The sequence below is a fragment of the Gopherus flavomarginatus genome, chromosome 5 (assembly GCF_025201925.1).
Source record: "Gopherus flavomarginatus isolate rGopFla2 chromosome 5, rGopFla2.mat.asm, whole genome shotgun sequence".
Taxonomy (NCBI): Eukaryota; Metazoa; Chordata; order Testudines; family Testudinidae; genus Gopherus; species Gopherus flavomarginatus.
Genome location: NC_066621.1, coordinates 83,278,944 through 83,306,579, shown reverse-complemented (window position 1 = coordinate 83,306,579; position 27,636 = coordinate 83,278,944). Strand labels below are relative to the sequence as shown.

Genomic DNA, 27,636 nt, shown 5'->3' with positions numbered 1-27,636 from the left:
GCAGCAGCTCTGATTCCCATCTGTGGCACCTTCATGAATGGTTTGACTTGAAGTTCAAAGCATGGAGGGCGAATACACTAAATCCCTTGGTGAGCACATGCAAGCCTAGGCTAAAAGAATGTTGTCGGTATATGTGCTGTTATTATGTATATAGTGCCATAGGTGTGCATGTCAGAAAACTGTCCATGCCCAGAGAATCTAGTGGTCTAAATTAGACCGACAACACAATAGATCATTGTGCGTGTGGGACAGAGTGAACAGTGGAATGGGGATGTTGTTTTGGGAGGAATGTGTTTTTTTCTACAGAGAGCAGATAATAGTTATTGTTTTGTTTCACATATTTCTTATCAGTGTTTTTAACCTATCTTTTTATCAATTAAATTCCTTTGGTTGGTTAACTCTGAAATGTCTTGCGGAAGAAACTTGTTCTGAAGACGGATCTGAGGAAAGAGACAGTGGCTTAAATGGCACACGAGAGAGAGAGAGTAAGAGTCAGCCTAGAAGGAGATGGGAAGATGAGAGTGGTGAAAGATGCAAAAGGAGCAGTTGGAAGAAGGATCATGTAGAAAGGTGAGAACATGATGTAAAATGAAGGTTAGCAATCCCCCTTTTTCATATTGCTTTGAGGGTCTACACTTTAGTCAACATACCTCTCTCTGCAGCATTAAAGCATATTTTTGAAGTCTTCTTTTGGAAATAGTTCAATGCTAAAAGAATCTCTGGTGAAAAACACCTGGAGTTATTACTATTATTATTAATGCACATTTTAAATTACGGTAATGGCTAGAGGCCAAGCAGTTCAGGTCCCACCGTGCTAGGTGTTGTACAGTCATACAATAATTGATTGTCTCTGCCCTCAACGAGTCTAAAATACAAAAAAGACAAAGCACCACAAAACAGAGATTAGGGGATATAGGTCCTAGTCCCAGTTCTAACATGATTTATGAAGTAAAAAGTAGACAGAGGACGCAACCAGGTATAATCCTCACTGGAGAACACGAGAAACAAATTCAGGCAAACTGTCTTGCTTGGAAGTAGCATACTTGATTGTACAGTTCACGCTTCCCATTCTGGTTCATGTCTATCACTTTGGTCCACAAGTCAACATTATGAGTCTCTATATATTATATAGATACTACCCTCTCAGATATTCAAATGCATTCTCTTTTAGTGCACCATGGCATCTGTTATTAATATTTGACGTTTAGAAGAAATAATTTGTGAAACAGGCATGTTTTAGAGATCTTAATGATAAAACAAAACTTTGGAAAGTTATATTAAAGAAAAGAAAAGAAAAAGTAATGGCTCTTTTTGATTAAATCAGAACATACCTGCCTGAAGCAAACAACTGATTCTTTTTTTTTTAAATATTAACAATTTCCAGTATGATGCACTGGGTAGGGGAATGAACTCCCACATGTTCCTTTGGTCACAAATATCTCTCTACACATTGAGCTTTCACATGTGTTGTGCAGTGTGCTATACACTGTTTATCTCCTTGGCTGCCACCCACCCCATAAAGGTGGATAGTGCAGAATGGAAGGAATTCCTGTGCATATGTAGTTTGTAAAGCACTTTGGGATCATACACAGTGTTGGCCAAAACCCAAAGGGAACAAATAATAGATGTATTATATGTTTTTAGCATCCAAACAGTTAATTCTGAGAGCTGAACTCCTGCCTGCTTTGAATCAGGTGTCCCCAAAATGCTGGTGTGGGTGTGTGTATGTGTGCGCGTGAGCGAACACACATATAAGAATATACTTTGCCTATTGAAATCTCATAAGTAATTTGCAGGTAGTCTGGTCTGCTCAGATGAGCTGATGAAAAATATACAGTGGAGTGGTCTGTAAATGTAATTCCCTACAGTGTCAGGCTTGAGGAGTCTTTGAGAAGATCTGCTGGGGAAATCAAGGAGAAATCTGTTCAAGACGTTTACTATACTAACAGGGGTAAGGATTCTGCAAGACCTGCTGAATCAGCGAGAAAGCAATGCGTTTTTCAGTCCTGGTCAAGGCATTCTAGAAGCAGATTTAAGATCAATGACTGAAGGAGTCAAGTTTCTGTTCAAACTGGAATCTTTCCATGGTCACCAAATTGTAGTTATATATTTTTGATAATATTTGAAAATATGTATGTGCACTTAAGTTCAATCTTAATAACTTTATCTCATCATTTAGCAGATTTGTATGAACATAATCTTGAGAGTAATTTGATTTCCTTTTTAATTAAAATTAACAATAACAATAAAAAAATACAACCCCCCCAACAATCTGGTATGATTACCATAAACACTCCCCAAAACAGATCATGATACTTGAGAAGTTATTGTTTCTTTTAGAAATGAACCCTGGAAAAATAGGGCAAGATACTGAACTCATAGAAATCAATGGCATGATTCCCATTGATTGAAATGAGAAGAGCATTGGCCCTTAGTCCTCTAAAAATTAGAAGTACCCTTGATAATGTTGCCAGGTGCACTATACCATGTAGCACAGAGACAGAGCATGACAGGGACAAAAGGATGAATGTTTCGGACCAGCAACATCAACATTCCCAGTGTGTCCTCCAAACCGTCTCATCATTGCACGTATAAAAAAAGGCATTGAAACAATTTGTTCTTAAAGGGACATGGCTCGGTTAAAACACAAATTCCTTTTCTCTGCTATTGATCACATTTTAGATTCTGTAAACATTTTCTGAATGAAATCGTCTCATGCACATGTCACCATTCCTGCCCATTGTTCACTTTCTGCACCTCCCTCAGTGCAAACAGCAAAGCTAGAATGGACAGATTCATTTATTATTTTTAGCCAAATTCACTTTCTGATTCTTTGATACTACCACAGGGCTATTTGTGTTTGGATCAAACAACTTAAGGGAAAGCTGACTTAAAAAAACTGTTCCCATTAATTTTTTGGAAAAATTTTATTAAAATATTTCTATTCATCTACAGTTTTGTAAAATTTCTTTTAAAAGAGAAATCTAAGTTTGGACATAACTCCCTTCATTGTCCCCTTTTTAGCTATGGATGGATGCAACTGACAGAAAAATGAACAAGTAGTTTGTGATGTACCTCTATGGGAAAATGGCTTTTGCTGTATTTCCATCTAACTTGCCTTGAATGCAAAAGGTTTCAAAATCCTTCAAGTGTATACAAATACAAAAAGGAAGTATTTTTATTTTATTTTTGTAATCAATTGGTTTCTGAAAAGTCCAATCGATGGGCAACTGACATAGAAAATTGTATTAATGTTGCTGTATACCACATAGTATAGAATCAATATAGCAGAGGGATATTGGTGCTATTAATGTCTTACAGTCATATAATTATTGAGATCCTGCAGACATATTAGTACTAATAACATATGGTTTTAATAATATTATGGCTGTTTTAGATATTGGATTTTAAACAAAAAATAGTTAAAGTTTAAATGGGATCATTTGAACATTATATTATAAAACAAAAGAGGGGAGGATGAAGGGCTGGCGTACTATTTTGTCACCAATGGCCTGAAGTGAATTTGAACCAGTGACCTTGAAGTGAAAGTTTCTGTATGTAGGACAGTTAGGTCACTGCTTTGAATCCAGCCAAAGCTGGCAGTGCCTAGAGACTGTGAAGGATGTTTACATCTTCTGTGTGAAATGAGTCTGGCAGTCTCAGTCCATTCACCAATAGACAATTGACCACATCACTAAACACATACATAGATTAGCCCTGCTGTTGGCACTCTCAGCAGAGAAGGAAAAGGTTGAGTGGGTCACAGATATTAAACATGCCTCTGACTTCTAAAGAAGGTCACACTTAGGCAAAACTTGTACGGCTCTTGGTCCATGCTGAGCATATTATGCAGACAGTGGCATGCTATAAATACTATAGATTAGGTAATTGGAAGCATGAGACCTGTTGACAAACCAAACTGGCTCCACTTCCACACTTTTTGGAGTCACCGGATATCCTTAAACTAATCACAGTGGTGAAAGATATAATTGATTATATATTATTCCTCTTGCATACTGTATTGACCCATGCACATTCAAATGGGCCTTGACTGCAAATGCAGAAACAAATTAATTTTAGTGATGGCTTCATGCTTCAAAATTCAGATCATGATCCAAATTTTGAACGCATTGAAGTGAGGAAATGTTTGGAACTGGGTTTTTGGTTCCAGCCATTGAGAAAAGGGCCTTCTGCAAATTTCTTGTCTGGAATTGAACTGCCAAATTATTTTTTAAAACCGTGGCTGCATTTCTAGTTTCCAGGCCTTTGTGAGTGAAGAACTGGGGAGATCTGCATCTCTTGATAAACATTGTCTGATGAGTTATGGAACTTAAACATTTGTAGTGGGATTCATAGGTTTTATATTTGTAGCTGGCAAGCTATTTGCCACACACAATTTATTGGATGTATTTAGCCTGCTATTTTTCATGAATTATTAATGAACAGACATATTTTTACAGATTATTTAATGAATGGTTAATGCCAACATATGTCAGCGTACAAAGTTGTGCACAAACAATTTGCCAAGACAATTGCTTTGAGTATTTTGAGAATTCAGTATTGCCGATTTGATATTCACATTGCGATTTGTTACCCAAGTCACATGACATTGCTTCTGCTGTCTGACTGGATAACTCCCACTCACCAAGGAGCTTTCAGGGTGGCTGCATGAAGAGTTCCAGTTTAGGCACTCAGGTAGATACATATTTGCATGAGTATATGCAACACTTCTTTTCCACAAACAAAATATCATCTTCATGCATACGTGTGGAAAGTGATTAAGTGGGTCTCAAATACCACCAAAGCAAATAGGTATTCAAACAAAAGTTCACTTTTATTTGTTTTGGTGTTTTCCAATCTCTGTACACTAACTTCCATTGACAGAATCACTTCCAACAGATATGGACTCCCAGATGAATACATATTTGCTAAAACTTTGTAGTATTATTAATAAAAATACTTTCATGGCTATGTATCCATGACATCCTGACATCCTCTGTACTCAATGGGAGCCCAGTATATGTATCACAGGGCAGAAATTACCCCAAATATTGTTTAATCCCAACAGGAGTTTATTTTCAATCAACTGATTGAGTGGAGGGGAAATATTACAAATGTAGGGCCATATTCTGCCTCAGATCTCCCAACAGAGCTCTTATTGATCTCAAGAGTAAATTAAGTCCATGTGAATGGAAGATTCTCCACAAATACACAATGGAAATTAAGGCTATAGCTTTCTTCTGAGCTTCTTCCAAACTATCAATTTGTCATTATGTAGAGCCAAATCTTATTTGCCTTACTCACTCATTGAATTAAATGGGATAACTTGCGTGAGTAAAGCAAGTAGAATTTGGGTCACAATATAATTTGTACAAATATCACCCCAACATGAAACCTTGGAACAGCAAAAATATTATTGACATTTATCTACGCTTTATTTACCCATCCAAAATGTCTCCATGAATGGACATACAAAAGATGAGTCAACAAAATCCTAATAGATGATCATTAACCTACACTGCGTGGTCTCATCTTTAATTTCCCTCAGAGACATGTCAGTGTCTGCTTAATACATATATATAATTTGTTTCACTGACTACTTCTACCTGTAGCTTTGTAAAATATTAATAATCATCATAATAATTTAAAAGAAACAGTCTCTCAGTTAGTAAAATAATCGGTAAAAGGAAACCAGTTCTCCCTGGTTAGCAATAACCCTCCTTAAACTGTGCAGGTAAATGGCCCAACCTGAAGCCACTTGGGACACAGAATTCCCATTGAATTGAATAGGCTGAATTCAACCAGAGCTTACACGGGTATAAATAGGTCAACTGAGGGAGCAGGTCCAACAAGCAGGGATGCCAAACTATTGTAATCTCCCATGTGCAGGAGGCCATTAGGGGACAAGAGCAGCACAGAATTGAGAACGGCTGACCAAGGAGGATGAGAAATGTATTGATCTAGAGCATCCTTTCAACTACCTCTGCTGCGGGATTCCTATGGAACATGGTTGTAAACCAGAGCTGCAAAAAATCTGAGGGGAGGCAGCAGTGGTTCCACCATTTGCCTTCCCATGTGTTGAATTCCCCACTTGGATTTGTGCAGGCGTGCATATAATTTATGATTCCCTGCACTACTATTATTGAATCTGGCCACAGTGACTCTGGCAACAGGATCTATTAGTGAATCTGGCTACTGGATTGGGCTCCCATATATCTTTTTTCCCCTTATTGATCATTCTCTCTACCTTTGCTTTCCCCTACTACATTACTAAGGGAGCTGGCTTTAATTAATTAAATACAATAATATTTATAAAGTATCCTTTCCTCACTTTTGGGGAGGCAGCGTGCAAGCAATTCAATCAGACTAAAATAACAAACCAATAGAATTCTAGTCCTTAAAAACCCTTGGTGGAGGAAAGGACTGTTCAGCCCCTGGATAGGATGAATGGAGGTAAGTGGTCCAGGTAGAGCAAGATCAACCTCTACCCTCCTGCCACCTCTAAGAGCCACCCCAAAATGGCTCAGTCAACTGCAAGATTTGGACACAAAGATATAGTTCCTAGAGGTGGATGGTGCCAGAGCATGGATACCACTCAATGAGCAGATCTCCAATGCAGCAGGTCTCTCTTCATTAAAGGTTTTAAAAAACACTGGGGCTGAGATTTTCATAAACACACAACTCCTAGTAACCTTAATCCCCTAGACAGTTTTGAAAATCTGCACCTGGTTCTCATTGTTCACTTCCCTGTTAACATACCAACAACAAGGGCATAAACACAGCTCTGAGCTGATTAACTTCTGTTGGCTCTGCAACAGTGAGAGGTAGAATTATTTCCATGGAACCAACAAAAATAACAATGTTCTGTTAGGGGGTTGGGGGAGGCAGGTATGGGAGGGTGTCAGAAAATAGATCTTTGGTGCCACTGCTGGGACATGAGGTTCTTCAGGTTTTAAAACAACTCCCCACCATTATTCTCACCTGCAAACTGCTTCCTCCTCCAGTCAAAATCACCACCTTTATGGTTGAGGATAACTGAAGAGAGTGCCCTTAGAAAGCCCAACAACATTAAGTCGGCTAGAGAAGTCATTGTTCAGCAATGCCAGGCACTGTCTCTCCATTGCACTCCCAACCCAGAAAGCAAGGAACTGGGAAGGCAAACAAAATCTGGGCCTACTGCATGGCAGTGCAGACCATTAATCATCATTAGGTCACAAGGCTGGACAGCTTGTGCTGCATTTCGTAGAGGGAACTGGGTAGTGAAGATAAGAGCTATTTACAATTAGAAAGATGTTCTCCATCCATTATAAAGAGGGAACATTCAGGCTGGACAACATGCAACATTTCTGAAAGAGTCAGATCTAGCAGTCTCTGCACAGTATCCCTAGCAAGGTGGCAGAGGTTCCATAGCTTGGTTAAATTAAGACTGGTCTTGGGAAAATCTATGAAGAATAGACTGTAAAGAACAATCCTACCCTACCCAGATTATGGAGAAATAATCTAAAAGGTCTTTTTGATCTCCAGTTTCTGCAATTCTAATTCAATTATAAGGAAGATAAAATGTGGGACTTATTTGACCAGTGCACGTGCAAATGATCATGTTCAGGTGTATGCAGATACACTACATTTATTAGACATATCCTGGAATATGTATTGCACTTTATCAGTAATTAAACAATTATAGATTATCTATTTTATACAGTGTATATATACCTACACACACAGATATGCTTCCTCCTTCCCACCTTCTGCCTTGCACTTTCCTTGATATTTGTAATTACTGGAGGAAGGAGCTGAGGGACATTTAGCAGTTCATGGTGGGGAGAGAGCTAATGTCCTTGAAGGACAAAACATGGCCAAAGGACTATATAGTTGTGCTGGAATTCCAGGGAGCCTCAAGTAGGAACAATTGCACATAAACAACTTCTGGCAGAAAGAAGGGAATCCAAGAAGCTAGAAGCACCCACCTGCAAGTAGAAAAGCTGTGAAGGATACAACAACTCAGGAGAAGAAGACCCTCCTTCTCTGGGTTAGCTGCAGCCTCATCAAGGGACCTGTGGAAAGAATGTGGTCCATGGTGAGAAAAGGGAGGATACGCTGTCTAGATACTAGATACTACATGCATCTGACGAGGTGGTATTCACCCACGAAAGCTCATGCTCCAAAACATCTGTTAGTCTATAAGGTGCCACAGGATTCTTTGCTGCTTTTACAGATCCAGACTAACACGGCTACCCCTCTGATGCTGTCTAGAAGCATTTGAATGATCTAGTGATCTCGCAGCAGAAGCTGCTTCTCCACCAGCAGCTGAGGCATCAGTTTCAAGGTCTTATTGACCGCTGTCTTGGTCACAGGATGAGCTTGACTTATGTTCACAAGTTTTAGATAGCTGTAAACATCTCTATCCTGTAAAGGCTTTGTTTGCAACATGCCATACATAGTAACCAGTGATGACAATAGCTCATCATTCCTATCCAGCTTATGGCATCCCTTCATATTTAGCCATTAATAGTTGTGATCATATATAGCGGTTGCTTTGGGCTCTCTATGCTAATAATGTCAGCCCATAGAGCTCCATTTCAGCATATCCCCAGCTCCAATAATGCTGCATCTTATTTCAAGAAGGGCAAATTTCTAGGGAGGGCCCGAATAGTTATGGGAAGTGTTCTCAACAACAAACAAGAGAAAGGGAAGGAAACCAAAGTGGCAAGGCACCAAACACAGCAACTGAGTCAAACAGAGAATGACTGGGCAGTGAGCTAAAGACTGAAAAAGCTGATGACCAGATACATTCCAGAATGGAGACAGTAGCACTATACCGAGCAGAGCCTGGCTCAGAGCTAGTATGGCTTCCATTACCAAAGAAAACATCTGAGCTAATGCATGAAAGAGGCATTCCAAAAGAAAAACAGTAAGCTAGTGCCCTTCCACTTTGTTTGTTTTTTATGTGAGAAATTCTGTTTTTGTCGACCGTCTTTTTCTTGACAGATTCTATAGGCAACTGAAGAGTTAATGGGATCATGATATCACCACTGCCTATCATGCTGAGAAATATTCTCTCATTGTTTCCTTTTACTCCCTTTCCATCTGTATCCAGCTCTTGTCTCTTGTCTTATACTTAGCCCCTGCCCTTTTAATCTTATAATTTGTCTTTTTGTGTTGTGTTTGTACAGTAGCTAGCACAATGGTCCTGGTTTATATCTAAGACCAGGAGTCCCCAATACAGTGCCTGCGGGTGCCATGGTGCCCGCCGGGGCGTCTAAGTGTGCCCATGTACTGGCTGGTGGACGAGCATCCACTGAAATGCCACCAACAAGCAGCGTCATCCAGAGGCGTCGCTGCCAAAATGCTGCCGATTTTCGGCGATATTTCGTCAGTGACGCCTCTGGATGATGCTGCTTATTGGCGGCATTTTGGCGTCGCCACATATTGATGTTGCCACTTGTTGGCGGCATTTTGGCGGATGCTCGTCCACCGCCATGGTCCTCCATGGCTCATCATCTGGTGCTCGCCAGACAAAAAAGGTTGGGGACCACTGTCTAAGACTCATAGGCACTACAATAATTCAAATAAACAAACAACTACAACACAGGTGCCAAGTAAGTGAAACTTGATTGATAGACTTTATTCAGATTTGTAAGGCTCTTGGGTTGTTGTTTATGCTTGTATCTATTTCATTCTTAACAAACAGCAAGAAGAAAACCCTCATTGTTCAAGATTAAGCATTTCATCCCTTCTCTTCTCCAGGTCCCTTAAGGAGACCTCCTGTGAACTCAGGAAAAATATGAGCTGATTTTCCTGATGCTTCCTAAAGTAAAAACAAGTAGTTAAAATAAGTGGAAAATGCATGTGTGTATGTGGGGGAGGGACCCCAAAATCTTTCAAGCCTTCATATAGCAGCAAAGCAAGGCCATGTTTTCCCTTTGCAGAGAACCTTTAACAATAGTTAATGAGGAGGGCAAGAAAGAAAACTCTCTATTTTGGAAAGGAATCTTTGGAAGTTGTAGTTTGTAACTGGGCATTCAGATGGGATTAGCAGGCTATACTAGTGAGATAAGAAAACAATTTGTAACAAGTAAACATCCATCCATATCTGTGATTCAGTGGCCACACACCTAGCGATAGCCCACCCAAAGTATGTCTGCTTACTGAAGCTTCCATGCAGCTGAAATCCATGTAATTTAAATACTGCATGCCATCTGAGACATTAAACATTTTGCCCAATGTCTCACAGTGAGTGGCGGAGTTCTGTTTCCTAATCCTAGTTCTAGCCACTGGACATAGCGTTCTGTAGTGGGGTTGGTCTTGTATATAGGGCAGTGGAGGAGAAATATGTGGAAGAGTGGGAGGAACAGGCAACACTTCCAACACATATTCAGCTTTGAGCATTTTCTAGCCTCTTTTTTTTAAATGGGCCGTTGTCTCCAACAAAAAATTCCACCACCTAGCAAAGTCCCTTGTTAGTATCTGAACCTAACCTATTATTTATTATTGCTATTTACAGTTGAATATCTACCCTGTTTAACTTGAAGGCCAATTGTACTTCAGTAATAGGGAAGCCATCTTTGTATATATGTGTAAATCAATTTTGGATCCTTTGGTATGAAAACCACTCCAGAAATGTAAGAAGATAATCTTTGTTTAGGTGTCAGGTGGGATGAAAAGTAAGTAAAGCTAAATTCTTCTCTCAGACACGTAAGTCAATGGGAGAGGCATGGATGTGCCTGAGAACAAAATTTGATCCTTCTTATTTTGATTATTTTGCATAATTGCCATTTGTTCACAAGCAACGTCTTAATATCCATTTATATTTTTTCAACTTCAATTTGCCTTTTCTTAAGTATGCACGTAGTATCTCACACTCGTATAATGTGTCTTATAAAAACAGATTGATTTCTCCTAGCTTGTGTTTTAATATTGTTGACAATGGCCTTAAATTCCTTTGGCACACAGTACAGACCTCTGAATACTGTTATCTGTCCTCTGGACTGTGAAATATTCTGTGTATTCAAATGAAGTCTCAGATAACACCAGCCCTCTGCTTTCTTACAACACTCTGTTGGCCTGATCCTGCTTCCGTTAAATTCAACAGGAGCAGAATCAAGACCCATGTCCATTATTTTTCCTTATCTGGTTACTTATTTTCTCCTATGTTTGGGAAAACAGAAATAAAATTTAAAAAAATATTAAATCATACAAGTATTAACGAAAAACACCATAAATACAACAATGGTTTCATTAAGGTAGGAAAAAAGATTGATGGCCAATATGCAACTTTAACTAATCTTTTTGACGCCAGACAAATTTCTGATTCAGGCTCCTTTATATATGTTCCTTGAACAAGTCAAATCATATCAGAATCTCTCGATGCTACAAAGTGTTAGCCCTAAGTTTATGTAACTCAGTACATTAGATGTTTGATTGCGATCTGATCTCAGGTACTCAGTGATCACCTTAAGCTCAAAACAAAGCAACCAAACAAACCTCATTTGTATATTGTCGGTACCAAGCACCAATGCCAATTTCACAACATGCACTGCTATATTTCCTGATGATCCTGATCTGGAGCTAGAATCAAAGGAATCAGGCCTAAAATCTTCAGCTATTCCCTTCTGCTTTCATCCAAATATATTACCCAAGACCTCAAACCTGCAAACACTAACTTATAGGAGTAGTCCTATGGGTTTCAATAAGCTACTTGCCAAAGTAAAGTTACTCACAGCCCTCAAACTCCATCCTTGTACTTTTGGCATCGTTATGCCCAACAGGTGATTCCTCAGAATAAATAAACTCAAGTATGAAGTGTTTATCGTACTGAAAAATAAATGTAAAATTTTTGTAGGGAAAATTCTCATTTAAAAGGAAAAAATATTTCCAAGGAAAATATTAATCAGAAATATATAAGATTAGAATTATAGGGAAGTAAAAACCTGCCACAGATATTACCCAGAAAGAAACTCCAGCTGAAAATGATCAATGAAAAATAGATTAGCTAGAATGGTCAACGAATAGAGGCAAGTTGGCTAAATTGTTAATTAGTAGTTTGTACAAGGAAAAAAAAACTTTATCATTCACTATCATCAGCAAAATTGTTTTGTAATTGGTTTCTCATATTAGAATGAAAAGAAAGAAAATTATCTGTTATTTTGGAAAAAACAGGAAAAAAGAGCACAAAAAAACTTTATTTAATAATCTTCATATTAACAGGCAACAGTGATAAAATGGCAGTACATCTGATGTTTTGACAAAAATTTCTTCTGATCCAAGCTTGTTTATCACTCAACTTTCAGTATTACCTCGAAGGAATTATTTTTCCTTCTTAATTTTGGTTACATTCATATGAAAAACTCATCCTAAACCCGTCTTGTTGGTTCTAAATGTGCTGTAGACTTTTGTTTGCAAATAAGAATGATTGAGCCAAACCCTGGTTTCCTTACAAATGTGAGTTGTCCCTCTGAGGCCAGGGGGCCTCATTCTACTCCTATTAAAATCAATGGGACTGTACTCACATGAGCAAGGCAAAATGGTCATTGTTTTTATGTTTTGTTTCAGACATCACTTGCAGATGGGATGCATTATGTAGTTTATGGCCGATAATTGTAATCTGCTGAACTGCTGTGGCAAGGACGATATAGCAAGGTTTTTGTTTGTTTCTGACTCTTATTATAATTTTTTTTTAAGTATTAAAAAGAAATTCAACTCAAGATTAATTCTTAGGGCCAATTTCTGCTCTGTGAATTCTTACAAATAATCTCATTTATTTGAAACATGTGTATGGCAAATAATGCCATTTGGCAAATTAGAAGTATTTGGCCTTTACATACGTAGGTTTTCTATTTGTATCATTCCTAACAGACTTACCATTTACCACATTGTCTTTCACAAAACATTCTTTTGCTCATATAGTGGACCTTTGAATAAATATATACAAAGTAAAATTTCCATTAAGACTGACTTTTGCTACACAACACCTATCTTAAGGAACTGCTTTATAACATCCTCAGGGATTCCATTACAATTTTGTTTGAATTTAAAAAAAAATTATAAAACTATTGTAATATTCCTTCCAATAAAGGCACCGAGGCTGCATTCCTCACATATCCAGAATGTCCACTGACTTCAGAATAAGCCCACTAGATTAAATGTTTAGTATTTCATTTATGTTTTATTCTCTTTCCTTGTTTTGATTGTTCTATTCGTTTCCTTTCGGGTGTCTTCCTTTTTGTTTCTATTGGATAGTGAAGTCCTCTTAGGGCCTCGATCCTGAAAACACTTTGGTATGTCAGTGACTTTATGGACTTGTGTAGTCCTATGGAACTCAGTGGGACTTTGTACATGTTCATGTGTCTAAGCATTTGCAAGATCGAGGTGGGGGCGGGGGGTAAGCGGGGGTGGTTGGCTGGATGATGAAAACTTCCTGTTGTGTAGAACCATGTTTGCTCTATTTTTACACTGATCCAGTGGCCCCGATGCCCTGAGCAACTGTGGCTGGAATAGCAGCCTAGGACTAGCATCTCAACCACATAAGAGGCTGCACTCCATTCCTGTGCCCTAGCCTCTGCATGGAGCTGGATATCACCTCCCCAGATCACTTGGACTTATCCCATGTACAGTCCAGTTACTTTATGCCAGTGGAGCTGATTTCGCAGTACAGTTTCACCCTAAGCAGAAAATCCATATAAACCAGAAATGCAATTGTTATATTGGGATGTATTGACACTTTTCATTCTACCTCACTATAAACAGAGTTCTTTTATTTTTTCCACTCAATATATATTTTTGCATCTTATACCATTCAGATCTGCAAAAAACAGTAGAAACATATATTCCTAAAAGGAAAGGAATTGACTAAAGTTTCCTCCTTTATGGGTTGTCCCATAACTCCATAGGCGCTAACAGGAATTATGTTCATAAGATCATAGAATCATAGACTATCAGGGTTGGAAGGGACCTCAGGAGGTCATCTAGTCCAACCTCCTGCTCAAAGCAGGACCAATTCCCAACTAAGTCATCTCAGCCAGGGCTTTGTCAAGCCAGGCCTTAAAAACCTCTAAGGAAGGAGATTCCACCACCTCCTTAGGAAACCCATTCCAGTGCTTCACCACCCTCCTAGTGAAAAAGTTTTTCCTAATATCCAACTTAAATCTCCCTCTGGAACCAGAAAATAATACACTGTACTAGGGGTGACCAACCTGAGCCTGAGAAGGACCCAGAATTTAACAGTGTACATTGCCAAAGAGCCACAGTAATACATCAGCAGTCCCTCATCAGTTTCTCCCCTCCTCCGCTCCCAGCACCTCCCACTCACTGGCAGCCCCCCCCCCCCCCGATCAGTGCCTCCCTCTCCTTCCCCAGCCTCCTAATCAGCTATTTCCTGGTGCGCAGGTGGCTCTGGGTTGGGGGACAAATGAGGGCACGGCAGGCTCAGGGGAGGGGGCAGGAAGGGCTGGAGTGGAGTGGGGGCAGGGTATGGGGCAGAGCCAGGGGTTGAGCAGTGAGCACCCCTCGGCACATTGGAAAGTTGGCGCCTGTAGCTCCAGCCCCAGAGTCGATGCCAATACAAGGAGCCACATATTAACTTCTGAAGAGCCGCATGTGGCTCCAGAGCCACAGGTTGGCCACCCCTGAACTGTAACATGGTGAGAATGATTTGATTCAAGTTATTTTTATTCTTAAGGCAAAGGTTATATTCAATTATTTATTGAAAAGTTATGGTGCTTTAAATAAGAACAAAAACAATAGGCAACAATTTCAAATGTGGTTGCTTGAAGTTAGGCTCCTAAAACTAATTGGCCTGGAAATTTTGACCAATAAATAAATAAACAAATAATAATAATAATATAAATGCAGTTTTGGTTATTTGATGTAATGTCTATGAAAAATTTAGGTTTGAAACTTAGAAGTATTTTTAGATCCATAATTCAAATTAAACTATTGAGCTTCATCAGGATAGCTCAGGTAAAGCAGGCAAGCAGGATTTGTTCCTGAGTGGCTTTATATACTATCTCAGATAATATTTCTCCTTTGGCATGTTAGACGCTTTGCAGATAAGTGTTCGTGACTTCATGTTACCTGTCCCTGTGATATTACAGTACGTTTCCAAGAAAAAAAAACATGATATGAGGTGATCGACAAAATCTTTCTAACCTTCAAGGACTAACCATTCCAACTGCGACAGGAGAAAAAGCAGCAAGAACTACTCTACAGTATGCTTTCCTTGTGGAGGCACGCATGACACCCATCACTCAGATAAAAATTACACTTTTGCATAGTGAGGAGATTGTAGCCCTGTAACGTTCCTTCTCATACCTAGCTAGGGATGTATGTTTGTGTGCACAGCTAATGTACATGCGCACGCACACACTGTGAGGTATATATACAAATGTGTAAAATACTTTGCTTTTGGATATATGCATTAAGGCCCAAATCCTGCTCACCTAACTGATGACTTATTTCACTGAAATGAATGGGGCTGCTGGAGGGCCTGAACCAAAGCCGATTTAAATCAGTAGAAAGATTGCCATTGGCTTCAATGGGCTTTGGATCAGGCTTTGAATCAATTAGGTGAGCAAGGTTTGGTGCATAGCAATATTACATTCCAAAGTTTTTTGTTGGAACGTCAGTGATTTTGTGACAGGTCTTTTTTGGCATGACTATTTCAGTTTGTATGATTGCTCCTTGCAATTTTCCTCAACAGCTTTACATTCTCCTAAACTACTGAAACTACTGTATGCAGATAAATAGATAATAGATTTATTTTATGCTATTTGTTAACTTCTGCAGCTAGTGAAAATATCTGTACATACACACGTACCAGCATACATGTACATACACATGCACATGTGCACACAGATGCACATACAACATACTCAACTTTATCAGTGCATGTTTAATCAGGAAATCTCCTTAACTAGAATGAGTCAGGGGACTGATTTAGTTTAATGACAGTAAATGGGAATGTCCATTGTTTACCCAGGACAGTAAAAATTAGCAAAAATTTCACTTATTAGGGGACATATTTAACAGGTGCAAATGGATTAAGTGGTGTTTAACCAGGTGTTATAGAGCTATGAAATTCTAAGTTGTGTTCTTTTCACTCAGAAGCAGACACATTAAGATGACAATAAAAAATAAAGATGAAATGCAGTGAATATCATTTTCACATTGTACAGTGGTTTCATTCGGGCCTTGTCAGATTTTGTTTTTTAAAAAGATATCTTCTCTTAACTGGGATTCCTAATTAAATTGAGACAGCAAGTGAAATGACTAAATTAAGAGTATTCTACTGTGTATATATAAATAAAGATCAAATAAGTGAAAATTAAGCAAACACATAGTAAAATGGGTTAAATAATTGAATTTCAGCGCAAGAAGTGATTGCTATAGAGCCAATCCTGTTCCAATACAAGTCTAAGGGACCTTTGCTAATGGCTTCAGTGGAATCAGAATTGGGTCCATAAGCCATGAACAACAGGTGAAGTTAAATGACTATATTATGCATACAGATATATTTCAGCAGGTTACCAAGCCTTTTGTGTTCATGTCTGTTATGGGTATCACTGATTAGATCCCTATTTGCAAGGGATTATTACTTGGCCATATTTAGTTTCCTGAGTGCTGAAAAGTAGCATCTCTGCTCTCATGTGGACACCTGCTTTTTATTTTAAAAAATAAATTAAATTGGGAAAATTCTAGTTTGCCCAGGAATGATCAGAGCAACAAACAAACAAAAGAATCTGCAGCCTGTGGCACAGGAGATTGGTGGGTCTCAGCCCAGTTCCCAGTGGATAAGTGTCCAAATAAAAAAACTCCATCACAGCTGCACTAATTGGCCCTTTTAGGCAGTCTCAGCAGCAAGGCCCTGGGAAACTGAACTCCCCACTCACCCACAAAGGTTGTTCCTCTAACTTAGAGTTGAGGAACATAGCCAAGGGATAGCACGGAGAAGAGGAAAGGAGAAGCCTGAGTTTCTCCTGCTGCTGGGCTTTTTGAGGACGTGAACATTGAGCTCCGCCAATGCGCTATCTTTCACCAGCACTAAATTCTACAGAAACAGTTACAAATAATAACAATAAAAATGCCTACAATATGTGATGTATTTAAAAGTCTTCCTCCACTCTCGGAACATGATCATTTGCATTAAACTGAAACTTAGCAAGAGCTTAATTTTCAACATGGTTGAGGAATTTTTATGCAGGTTGAGGGGAGAAAGGGAAAAAAATGTAATTTTTTTTAAAGGATCTAATCCTCCAAACACTTACTTCTAAGAGCAGTGCTTACTACTGGGAGAAGTCCTATTATGGACAGGCTGAGTCCTATTATATGACAGCTCAGAATAATTAGCACTCCATTTGGTAATGTGAGCACTTGCTGGACCAGGCTGAAGTTACTTTATTTAGAGAAATAGCTGCAGTGTTTGCAAATAGGGGGATAAAGGTCTGTATCATGGGGTTAGCTGCAAGTATATACAGCTGCCATGTTGAAACTATATTCTACTGGCTATCTGGTTAAAAACAGGGTTAAAACAAACCAAACAAAAAACAAAAATCCTGACTATCTGTTGTATGAAACACAGCCAATAACAGGTTATTATATAATTTTTTTAAAAGGCTTAATTCTATAAACTAAGATATAATAGACTAAAACATGCTGTTCCTGACTGCAGGGTAAATAATACTGGATGTGCCTTAAAAAGTCAACAGATATTTATTTATGAAATTGCCTATAATTTTATTTGCATATAGTGAAATCTGGTGACTAAGTGGTATATATTTTAAAAATTCTTAGAACTCTTGGCTCTCGGGGAGGTGATTACATTTTTTCTTTATTATTCATATTATCTATGCGTGTGTGTTTTATGAGGTGGGTGCGCACGCACGCACACACACACAACCCTGTAATATTTATATGTATACATACATAAGCACACATACATACCAACAAATAAAAGGAATCTGATCTGCATTAAAGCTTATGTTAAAGTTATTATATCAACTTAAAATTCACATTTTTAAACTATCATAACCTTTCAAAGGGGTAGCCGTGTTAGTCTGGATCTGTAAAAGCAGCAGTTAGTTAGTCTATAAGGTGCCACAGGACTCTTTGCTGCTTTTATCATAACCTTTGTGGCTAATAGTATCTTAGATGATCAAAACTTAAAGTATTAAATACATCTAATATGATATCTCACCATGTAAGTTATTTATTTTACTTGTCCCATTTCACTCAGCTTGGTCAGTGAAAATCAGCCAGTCCTTTTCACTGACTAGCCATTTTCGCCTCCTCCTCCTCATCTACAAGTACAAATCTGTTGTGTTTGGCTTTCTAACACCACACGTAAATATTTTAATATGAAAAAGAAATGGTTTTAATTTTTTTTTTTAAATCAGGAGAGCATGCCTTTTCCTGTCAAGGCATGTAGCCCTTCTCCAGACACTCTTTTTGTTTTTAAACTAAACAAAATGAGGATTTAAAAGATGTTGACATGGTTGCTTTAAGAGAACGTTGTTGGTCACAGTACTATGTGCCTGATCCTGCACACTCTCTGAGCTTAAAACTCCCAGCTGGGGTCAACTTCACAACTGGGCCCCTGCCCCACCATCTCTGCCATCACACTTAAACATTTCAACCTAGTAGTAAATCCTGGTGTTAGGAGCCCGGATCATAACAGGTGACCTGACAAAACACAAACTTTATCAGCACAGGGCACAAATGAGTGACTTACATTTTGAATTATCTTGCTTCATTCAGTTAAAATCTGATCCTTTCCCACAATTTTATCATAATATTATATCTATTTTATACACACATATCAATACTGATGTAATAATGGGATGCATAATAATACATTCTGTATGTGTGCATTGGATTCTTCATTCATGCCTTGCATTCCTAAGCCTATCACAAAATAGAGACTGCATAGGATGACCACCTTTGTCAGTTGGGAATAAGAGAAAACCACATGAAACATAAAGGACATTCTAAGGAACATTTTAGGGAAACACTGTTTCCCTTACCATATTATATATTTTTCTCTCAAGTATGCATTTCTACTGCCCTCAAGTATACAATGCAATCATCGTAAACATTAATTTAATGTTTAAAATGACACATTATCAGTTTTAATACATTTCAATACATCTTAAAATAAGGGTTGGGTGGTCACCCTAGACCACAAGGTCCTGGATATACATCACCATTTTCAATGCCATCAGCAATGTATTGCTGCTAGCTGATTCATTCTAACCTGTCATATTACCTGCAGAGAGCTAGGTGCTTGCAACACACACAGTTGCATATGCCAATCTAAATAACCTGGGACGTAGTCAGACAATGATTTTGATGGGTACTAGTACAAAACCCTCCGGTACATAGAGCTCCTTCATGCCTATATCTACAGACCCTGCTACCTCCCTTCTGGTCTCTGATGGACTGCATGTGGAAGAAGATTGGCCACTCCATCTAGCAAGCTCTTGGGCAGATTCTTCTGCTGTTGCTGGGCAGACTCATGCTGATTCCTGTGCTTCGTGCCCTGCATGCCAGCTCTTCCCATTCTGCATTTGACATGAGTGCTCATCTTATGCATTGCAGGGAACAAAAGTGGAGGAGCTGGGTGACAGAGGAATCTGTTGAGGGCCCTCTCCAGTAATAGCATTCCAGAAAATTGGGGAAGATGCCAAGGGAGAGGGAAAGAGATGGGGTGAAAGGAAAGAGAGTTAGGGAGCAGGAACAGGAAATGGAAATGGGGGGAGAAAATGGAAGGAGAAAAAGAGGGAAAGAAATGAAAAATAAGCATGATGAGTTGCATTTATTATGCCACCTACATCACACTGTATTTTGCTGGCAGACATATTGCAGCTGGATAAGTCTACATGGTGGAAGGTTGTTGCTTTGGTGAGGGTGAGTTTGGGAATTAATGTTGGACAGATTTTTAAATAAATCTACATGTAAAGGTGTCGAGTCTTTACTTTTTTTGGATTGCAGGGGATGGGAGAGTTACAAAATGTTTTACAAAAATAACAGTGCCTCCCAAAGCTATGTGCCCCTACCCCATGTTTTCTGGCATCTCTCCTGTTTCCTTAACTCACGTGTTCCCCTCCAACTCTCACCACAAACACACTTTGTGGCTTGTTGTTATTACTCTGTTATATGTCAAACTGAGGCCTCAATCCTGTAATCAGATCTGCAGAGGTGAATGCTTGCATGTGAAACAAGAGTCCACCCATGCAGATCCAAGTTTAGGATTGGCACCTTAGATGGCATGTTCCTCGGGGCAGGCACCTCATTAGACTTTTTTCTGTAAAGCTCCATGCGCTGGGATAAATTAAAACAACACAGTAATTAAGGATATTTAAAGGAGGAACCAGAAAAGGATGAGTGACCGGCATCATTTTGTCAGAAGGGAGATGAGCAGCTCCTCCAAACATCAAGAATGTCAGGAAGTCACCAGATGGGCATTCCAGACAGAGAAAGGCAAGGGCATAAAGACATGTCATTGTTGGCTTTTGTATCTTTCACTGGATGCGTGCAGCTCTGATTACTTATGTTAAAATAACATTGCTGACTTTACATTCCGTACACTGAGGTTAAATAATGGTTAGAATTGGCTGCTGGCTGCTTCGTCCCACCCTTCCTCATTATTAACAGGCCTTTTTTACCTGTCTTCCTCTCTGGATAAATGCTGACCTTTTTTTCCAGAGTGGATGCTGTGTGTCATTCATTCCCTATATGATCACAACCATTCTCCTTCGGGGCCACTTTCCCTTCTTCTGCCTACATATAAGGTAGATACCAACTTGAAAATTGGCTTCCATTTTTGTGCCTCCAGCATTATGGACGACACGCACATACGTTTTCATGGGTGTGGTCCGTGATCCCTTTGTCATAAAATATTAATATTTCCTAGAGTAAAGAAATCAAATCTGCAGAGTGTATTGCTAAAGAGACAAGTATAAGTATTTGGAGGGAGGGGGTCTGATCCTGAAGCCCTTCCTTCCCCAGGTAGGTTTAATTGGAACAACTTGAGTGCATATGGATTCTTCCATGAGGAAAAATAGCAGCAGTGGGTCCTTGTAAGAGTTGCATGAAATTTGCATCTAGCAAATCTGTTTCCCTTTTCCTCTTTCAATTTTAAAAATGTGTCCATTAAAAAATAACATCCTCAGAAGATATTTTCTCTGATTTCTACTTTCAATAAAAGTTTATATGCAAGCAGAAAACATTCAAAATTTCCCAGCAGTGACCTTGGGTCATTTTTCTGCCTACTTTAGCCTAACTGATTTAAAATATCATTATTCTAGTCTGTTTACTTACAGCTCACTTACAGCAGGGGACAAAGGAACAATTCTTCCCCTGGTCACACCCGTCTTTATCATTAATAAAGAGCTTACTGACCACTTGACCAAGAGATTGGTGCAACCTTGAGTGCTTTGTCCTCTAAAAAGATACCTGCCTAACAGTAGCCACCTACTCCCAGTTATCAAGAAAATCTTTCAGTAACCATTTCAGTGTCTCCCTCTAGCTAACAAATGGACTGCACTGGGAGGACCAATTAGGCTCCTCACGGGTGGTATAGTTGCTATCAGTGAGGGGTTAGGGAAGAATAGGGTGCGAATAAGGGGTCTCAAAATGCCAAATGAAGCTCAGCGGAGCTTTAAAGGGGGAAAATTGCTGGAATTAAATATAACAAAAAAGTACAACGTTTGCCTCCCTTCTCTGCTGCCCCCCTGCCAATCCTCCTGTGTTCCTGCTTGGCAATGGGGTGGGCTGCTTGCACACTAGAGCTCATAATGCAACAACCTAGTGGTGACAATGCATACACAGAAAGTCACACCTTGCAACTAGCTGACCGCTTGACAAGGACTCTCGCTCTCCTGGGGTTTTTATCAAGTGATTTAATTCAAGGAGGCAATACAGCTCCCCCTAAATGATCCCAGTACATGGCACTGCTTCTGTACATGTGGAGATATGCACAATCATCACCACACCTGAAAATTCTGCCTGTGGTTAACTGCCCTGGGGACTGGAACCCTGATGGCTGGAGGCAACTCTGGCAGGGCGGGACACCATCTGGTTACAATTTCAGGCTTGTTCTAGGATAAGGAAGATTATATTAAAAATAAAACTCATGTCATGCTAATACTGTGATTCATTTCTATACGTGCAAAAAAAATAATTAATAAAGCAGCTTCTATTGTCCTTCACAACCCATCAGAACAGTACCAATGAATTTGCTGTAAAATATATGACTGCAATTTTTGTGTTTTGATTTTTAAGAGGAAAAGTTTGATTTACACAGACAATTTTTGTAGCTATCTACTATAAACTAATCAGCTTTGACTACCTGGAATTAAAATAAGTTACTGAAATATACTCAACATATTTTTTGTTTAGCCATCAATGCACCTGTGTGTATTTTTCTGCAGGATACCATATCACTTATACAGAAGACTGTCTACATTTAAATACTGTGCAACTTTCCTTCTCAGCTCCAAACAAAGTCCACACAACTCACAGTGGGTCAGAATATAGTTCCTTTCTGGGGTTTGTTTTTATTCACAAAAGGAAATCAAAGTGAAACAACACAAAATCCAGCCCAAGTCTTTTCCTCGGGCTTGGCTGCTCCCAGGGTTCCTCTCTCAAGAATGCTCAGCCCATGCATTATGTCCTCTTCCATCTCCCTTATACTGGGGATTAATGAGCTATCTGCAGGAACATACTGTTTGCTAAAATTTCCCACCATTGTTACCACTGGTTCAGCTTAACCAAGGATTGTAATGGTAAAACCCCTAGCATAGACAACATATTGGTGACTCCCTGTATTTTAAACACTGCATCATACAGCCCTGCGCCCCAGTATTTCCACTGGTGAAACTGAACTGGTGGTAGCCACACTGGGAATATTTTTTCAGGAAAAAAAAAAAAAAGCCCAGTTCTGACACCCTAAGTGAGTCAGCAGAATCTACTTAACATTCCCCAGCAGGGTCGTTACCTATTAACAAGGTGAGGTTTTCATGTCTATTAGAAAGAATAAAGACAAATATTTTCATTTGAAGGAGGAAAAAACAACAACCAGGAGTATGTCTAGAAGTGTAAAAGCCAAAAAGATGACTTTGTGTACAAGTCCCCGGAGAGAAAATATATGTAATAAATATCTTGATTAAATAAGAGATTAGCAGATTTTCAATAGGAATTCAAAGTTATCAAAAACTGCAAAAACAACAAAAAAGATTCCCCCCAATTGTAATAATAATAGTAAATGTTAATTTCTGAGCATCCTATTTTGGAAAGCCTTTATTTACAAATCTGCATGCCACACACCATAGTTACTCAACTCTTGATTAGCATTGTAGCCAAATGATTGTAAGTAGAATAATCTATTTAAAAGAGAACGAATTGGGACTGACCTATAGGTAATCTGTAAATGATTCAAATACCAATAAAAGTCTGGTGATGAGGGGGAGGGGGCAAAAAGGGGGTCAATCACTATTTCATGCAGTTTATTACTTACATAGCAGTTTTTTAGCAGGTGAGGCTTGAGGTGTCTAAGTGGTAGTTATACAGGAGGCTCAGAGGCCTTGTGCAGAAATTGCATTCAGAGGCCCTTAGCCTTTATATAATTGTATTAAGCATGCTGACAGACACAAATTAACATGCACTCACCCCATGATCCTTGCAATGTACTCCTGGGTCTTTTTACCAATCTTAAGTGTAGTGACAGTTTAATATTTGATATGTCCTTTTTCATGGGAGATTATATGCTGGCCTGGCAGGGGTATGTACTCAACGATCTAATAAGCCTTTTCTCTCTCTAACTACTATGATCTGCTTGTCACTCCTGTATTTAGATATGCAGAAATGTTTATTGCAAAAACAGAAATAAAGGGATATCAGGAAAGCAATGCTAGGCCTTGTGTGACCTAAAGACATGTTTGTCCCCAGTCATGTAGAAAAGATAACCCCAAAGTTGTGATGAGATTGGTCCATAATGGCACCTTTACAAAGGAGGACATTTTGTTATGTTACAGCAAATTGTATATTATACGGGTGATGATAATAGCCTTGTATGACATAAGAGGCCAAAATGGAATATCAGAAATGGTCTTCTAACAAAAAGCTTTCCTGCATCACCTTTACTGGGATTTAGAATTCAAAATATAGTCAATTAAAAGACACTTTGCTACAATTATTCATTGATGAGTCTTTTACTTATAATTCAAGTATATTTTGTCCCTGATAGAATGTTAAAACAGAACAAGAGGTTTTTATTGTAAATGAAGGAAAATAAGTTTTTTTTTCATGAATAAGTCTGACCAGTATGTTTCTACATCACGACTACAAATCTATACATAAATAACATGCCAGCTCTCTCAGCATTAATCAAAAACCTACATGGTTAAAACAAAATACCTGCAGACTTTGGACCAAGCATTAACATATGGGTTGAAAAAGAAATTCTCTAATGAATGAAGGAGGTAAGATAGTTGTTTAATATTGTATGAAATTTATGAAAAGATTCCTTCCTGCTACTAGCTGAGTTTTTTCTTACTCAAAATAGTAGATTTTCTACAAATCAATTTGATGGCAGTTTAGGAAAACATTATAAGAGAAATTTTAGCCTTTTTCAGTTATTGTCTTAAATTCTTTCCATGAACCTAAACTTTCCTCCTCTATTATGAACATGCCCACTGCGTTGTGCCAGCTCATTGTAAATTACCTTTGCACTCATGTTAAGGCCGCATTTCAGGTTTGGGGGGGTGACAGTATAAATGAGAATGAGACTATTATATTTTGGAACTATACTCCTGTAAAGCAATAATGTAAGTAGGCCTGCTAGGAGGGCAAGACTTGCTTGATTCATTGTGTGAAGTCCCACTTGCAGAAGATGAGCTAGGGTTTAGCCCACGGTCATGGTCGACGTAACAGGTTTAAAAGTTACATGAAAAATTAAGTAAAAGAGTATACATTATGTATATGTTGCAAGTTTTTGTATAAAAAGGAAATACAGAAAATTATTCAAAAGGAGGATTTACTAGTTAATGGAAAAGTTGATTTAATTTTGATTTTTAAAAAGGGGAAATTGAGCTGAAGTTGAAATCCAGCTTTATATTTATCTGCTTCTTCTTCCCCCTTTGTACTGTTTTTAATCAGGACTGCCTAGGTAGGCCTCCAGCACTCCATCTTGTCATAACCACAGAGAGGAGGTCATTAGAAACACACCCAATTAGCTGTAACACAACAGAGTGGTACTGCACACAAGAATCGGTTCTGGTTCTTTAGATGAACCCAAAGAGGAGGAGAGCTCCAGGAGGAGCACTGGGGATTCGAGCTCCTTTTAAAGCTTCGAACAGCTCTAACTTTGTGGGGCACTGAGAGGCGTTTGGATGTGGTTTGGTTTGTTAATGGAAACGCTGAGGGCACGTTCAAACAGAGGCCATGGGCTAGGAGGAAGAGGTGGAACACAGGCAGGGAATTCTCTTTTCTTCTATATGAGAAACACTCTGGACTGAATTAAGAGGAGGGGGCTCCCTACAAGTCACTGGAACTAACTTACGTTGGAAGCTTGCCCCCATAACACATCCCTCCACTGCCCCTTGGTTTTTAATAGCGACCCTGCTGATTAACGGTAACCTGGCTGCAGGCTGAGCTACCCTACATGTCCTGCCACCTGTTACTGCCATAGAAAACTGTGAGCACTAATGCTAGCTGTATGAGATGAGGCTGATGTAACGCCCGGGACGCCAATGGGGTGACACCAGGGATGCATCTGTCCAATGGATCTAGAATGACGGGATTGTGTAGCTTATGTGACCTTTAGTGATAACTGGGCTAGTGCCGGTAGCTTCTGTTGTGTGCTTCTCACCTGGTCTTACAGGCACTCGAGTCTTCCTTTTGTTCCATTGACTAGGATCCTGAACCTTCGAGTAGCTTTAGCAGAGGCTCGTCCAGGCCAGCCTGAAAGAGAGACACAGACACCCATCACACGTGTGTACTGCACATCACGCAGAGGGGCTAAAGAAGAGAGCTGAAAGATCAGAGGGTTTTTAAAACTTGTGTCTATGCAGTAAGAAGCAGCGGGGTAGTTCTCGTCTCCCTGCACTGGGTTCAACAGGACACTAATGCCCGAAACTTACCCAAAGACCATGTCACCCAGCAGGGAAGGTTGCTGGATCGACAGCACGTTAAGTGAATTCAGAGCACGTTAGCTAAACATTTGGGGGAAAGGCGAGGGAGAGGCGCAGACATCCCCTCCCCACCCCCTGAGGCTTAGAACTTCACTTTCTGCGACGAATTGTGCGCATCCTCCCGACTCACCTTAGCTTTTGCTGAGACACCCAGGCTGTGTTAGCGAGAGTTGGGCTCTGATCAGTCAGACATTTAAAAGTAGCATGAAATGTAGGAGTGAAACACTTTTGCTGCCTAGGGCCAGATCTGAATCTCTCCAGATTCCCCTTTAACACTCATATTAATTCAAAAAAATAAAATCAAGCAAACCCTTCAATCCAAAACAGTCAGCTGTAAAGGTCAGGAATGCCCCAACCCTCCCGACCCACTCCCTTGCTAAAGCAACTGCACCTCGTTACTTCAGGGAGTTTAAAACCAGCATTAGCCCGAGCTGGCGGGCGGGTTTAGCTGTTGCTTTTCATAGAGAAATGAAATAGACAAGACTATACTGTATAGTATAAGAGTGAGGCCTTGTAGTTCCTTAGTGGAGTGAAAGGAATGTTGTAAAGTGGGTATCTGTCTGGAAGAGGCGGAGGAAACCATCAATAACTATAACCCTTTAAAAGAAGCTGCAAATTAATCCGTTAGGAGAATCTAATCGATCCAAAAGGTGCCTCTTTCCGCAGCTGCTTTTGTGGTTGGTCAGGTTTAGGAATAGGGTATTTGAAATATTTCTTAAGGTGCAGCCCCCGAGCATTTGCGTGAAGGCTGCTGCTGCTGCTGCTGCTGTTTTAATGATCAGGGCTGATGGAAGTTTCCAACTTTCCACTAATTAAAGGAAATCTTCCAAAAGATAAATGAGGAGGGGGAGAAACAAATGCCCCGGTTTTCTTTTTCACTGGTTTCTACGCAGGAGAGCAAAGCCTGGGAGTAGCCCCCTGATGTAGCCGAGAGGAGAAGTCTCCGTTCACACTCCTGCAGCAGCAGTCCCCAGAATGGTAGCAACAGTTGGCTGGCAATGTAAAGAGATGTGAATCTAAACCACGGTGGCTCGGAGTTACATTCGCTTCTGATCTGTCCAAAAATCACCTTTGGTTTAAATTCTATTGGGCCAAGCTAGGTAGCAAATGGTGAAGATGTTTCCATAGCCTGATCTTTGCTGATCCGTCTCATCACTCTTTTTTTTTTTAAGTTCCCCCTGAAACCTTGTCTCTCCCTTTAAAAGATGCCCACATGCATAAAGCCCTGGACAGAGGTTTCCTGGCGATTGGAAAGGACAAACATTATTTTTCCCAAGGGGAGAGGGCAAACAATTGGAAATATGCAGGTCTGTTTGAAAGATATTGTGACTCTTCCACCTCTGTTCTCACCAAGCCAGTTACGTGTCCTGGCTAAGGTAGGGGTCGGGGGAAACAGAGAGGTGCTTTTGCTTTCGCCTTGTTTCCCTGCTTATCCCTTAACCAGCCTTTCACT

General features: G+C 39.5%; 1 protein-coding gene across 1 annotated transcript in view; it reads right to left on the bottom strand.

Annotated features, from left to right (window-relative positions):
- The window catches only part of HSD17B12 (hydroxysteroid 17-beta dehydrogenase 12), a 225,826-nt gene extending 199,875 nt beyond the window's left edge, over positions 1-25,951 (bottom strand). Inside the window, exons 1-2 of the mRNA XM_050955464.1 lie at positions 25,862-25,951; positions 7,968-8,054 (exon numbers count right to left, since the gene is read on the bottom strand). The gene's annotated coding sequence lies outside the window, so the exon portion shown is untranslated. The remainder of the gene's footprint in view (positions 1-7,967; positions 8,055-25,861) is intronic.
- Positions 25,952-27,636: the final 1,685 nt, after the last annotated feature.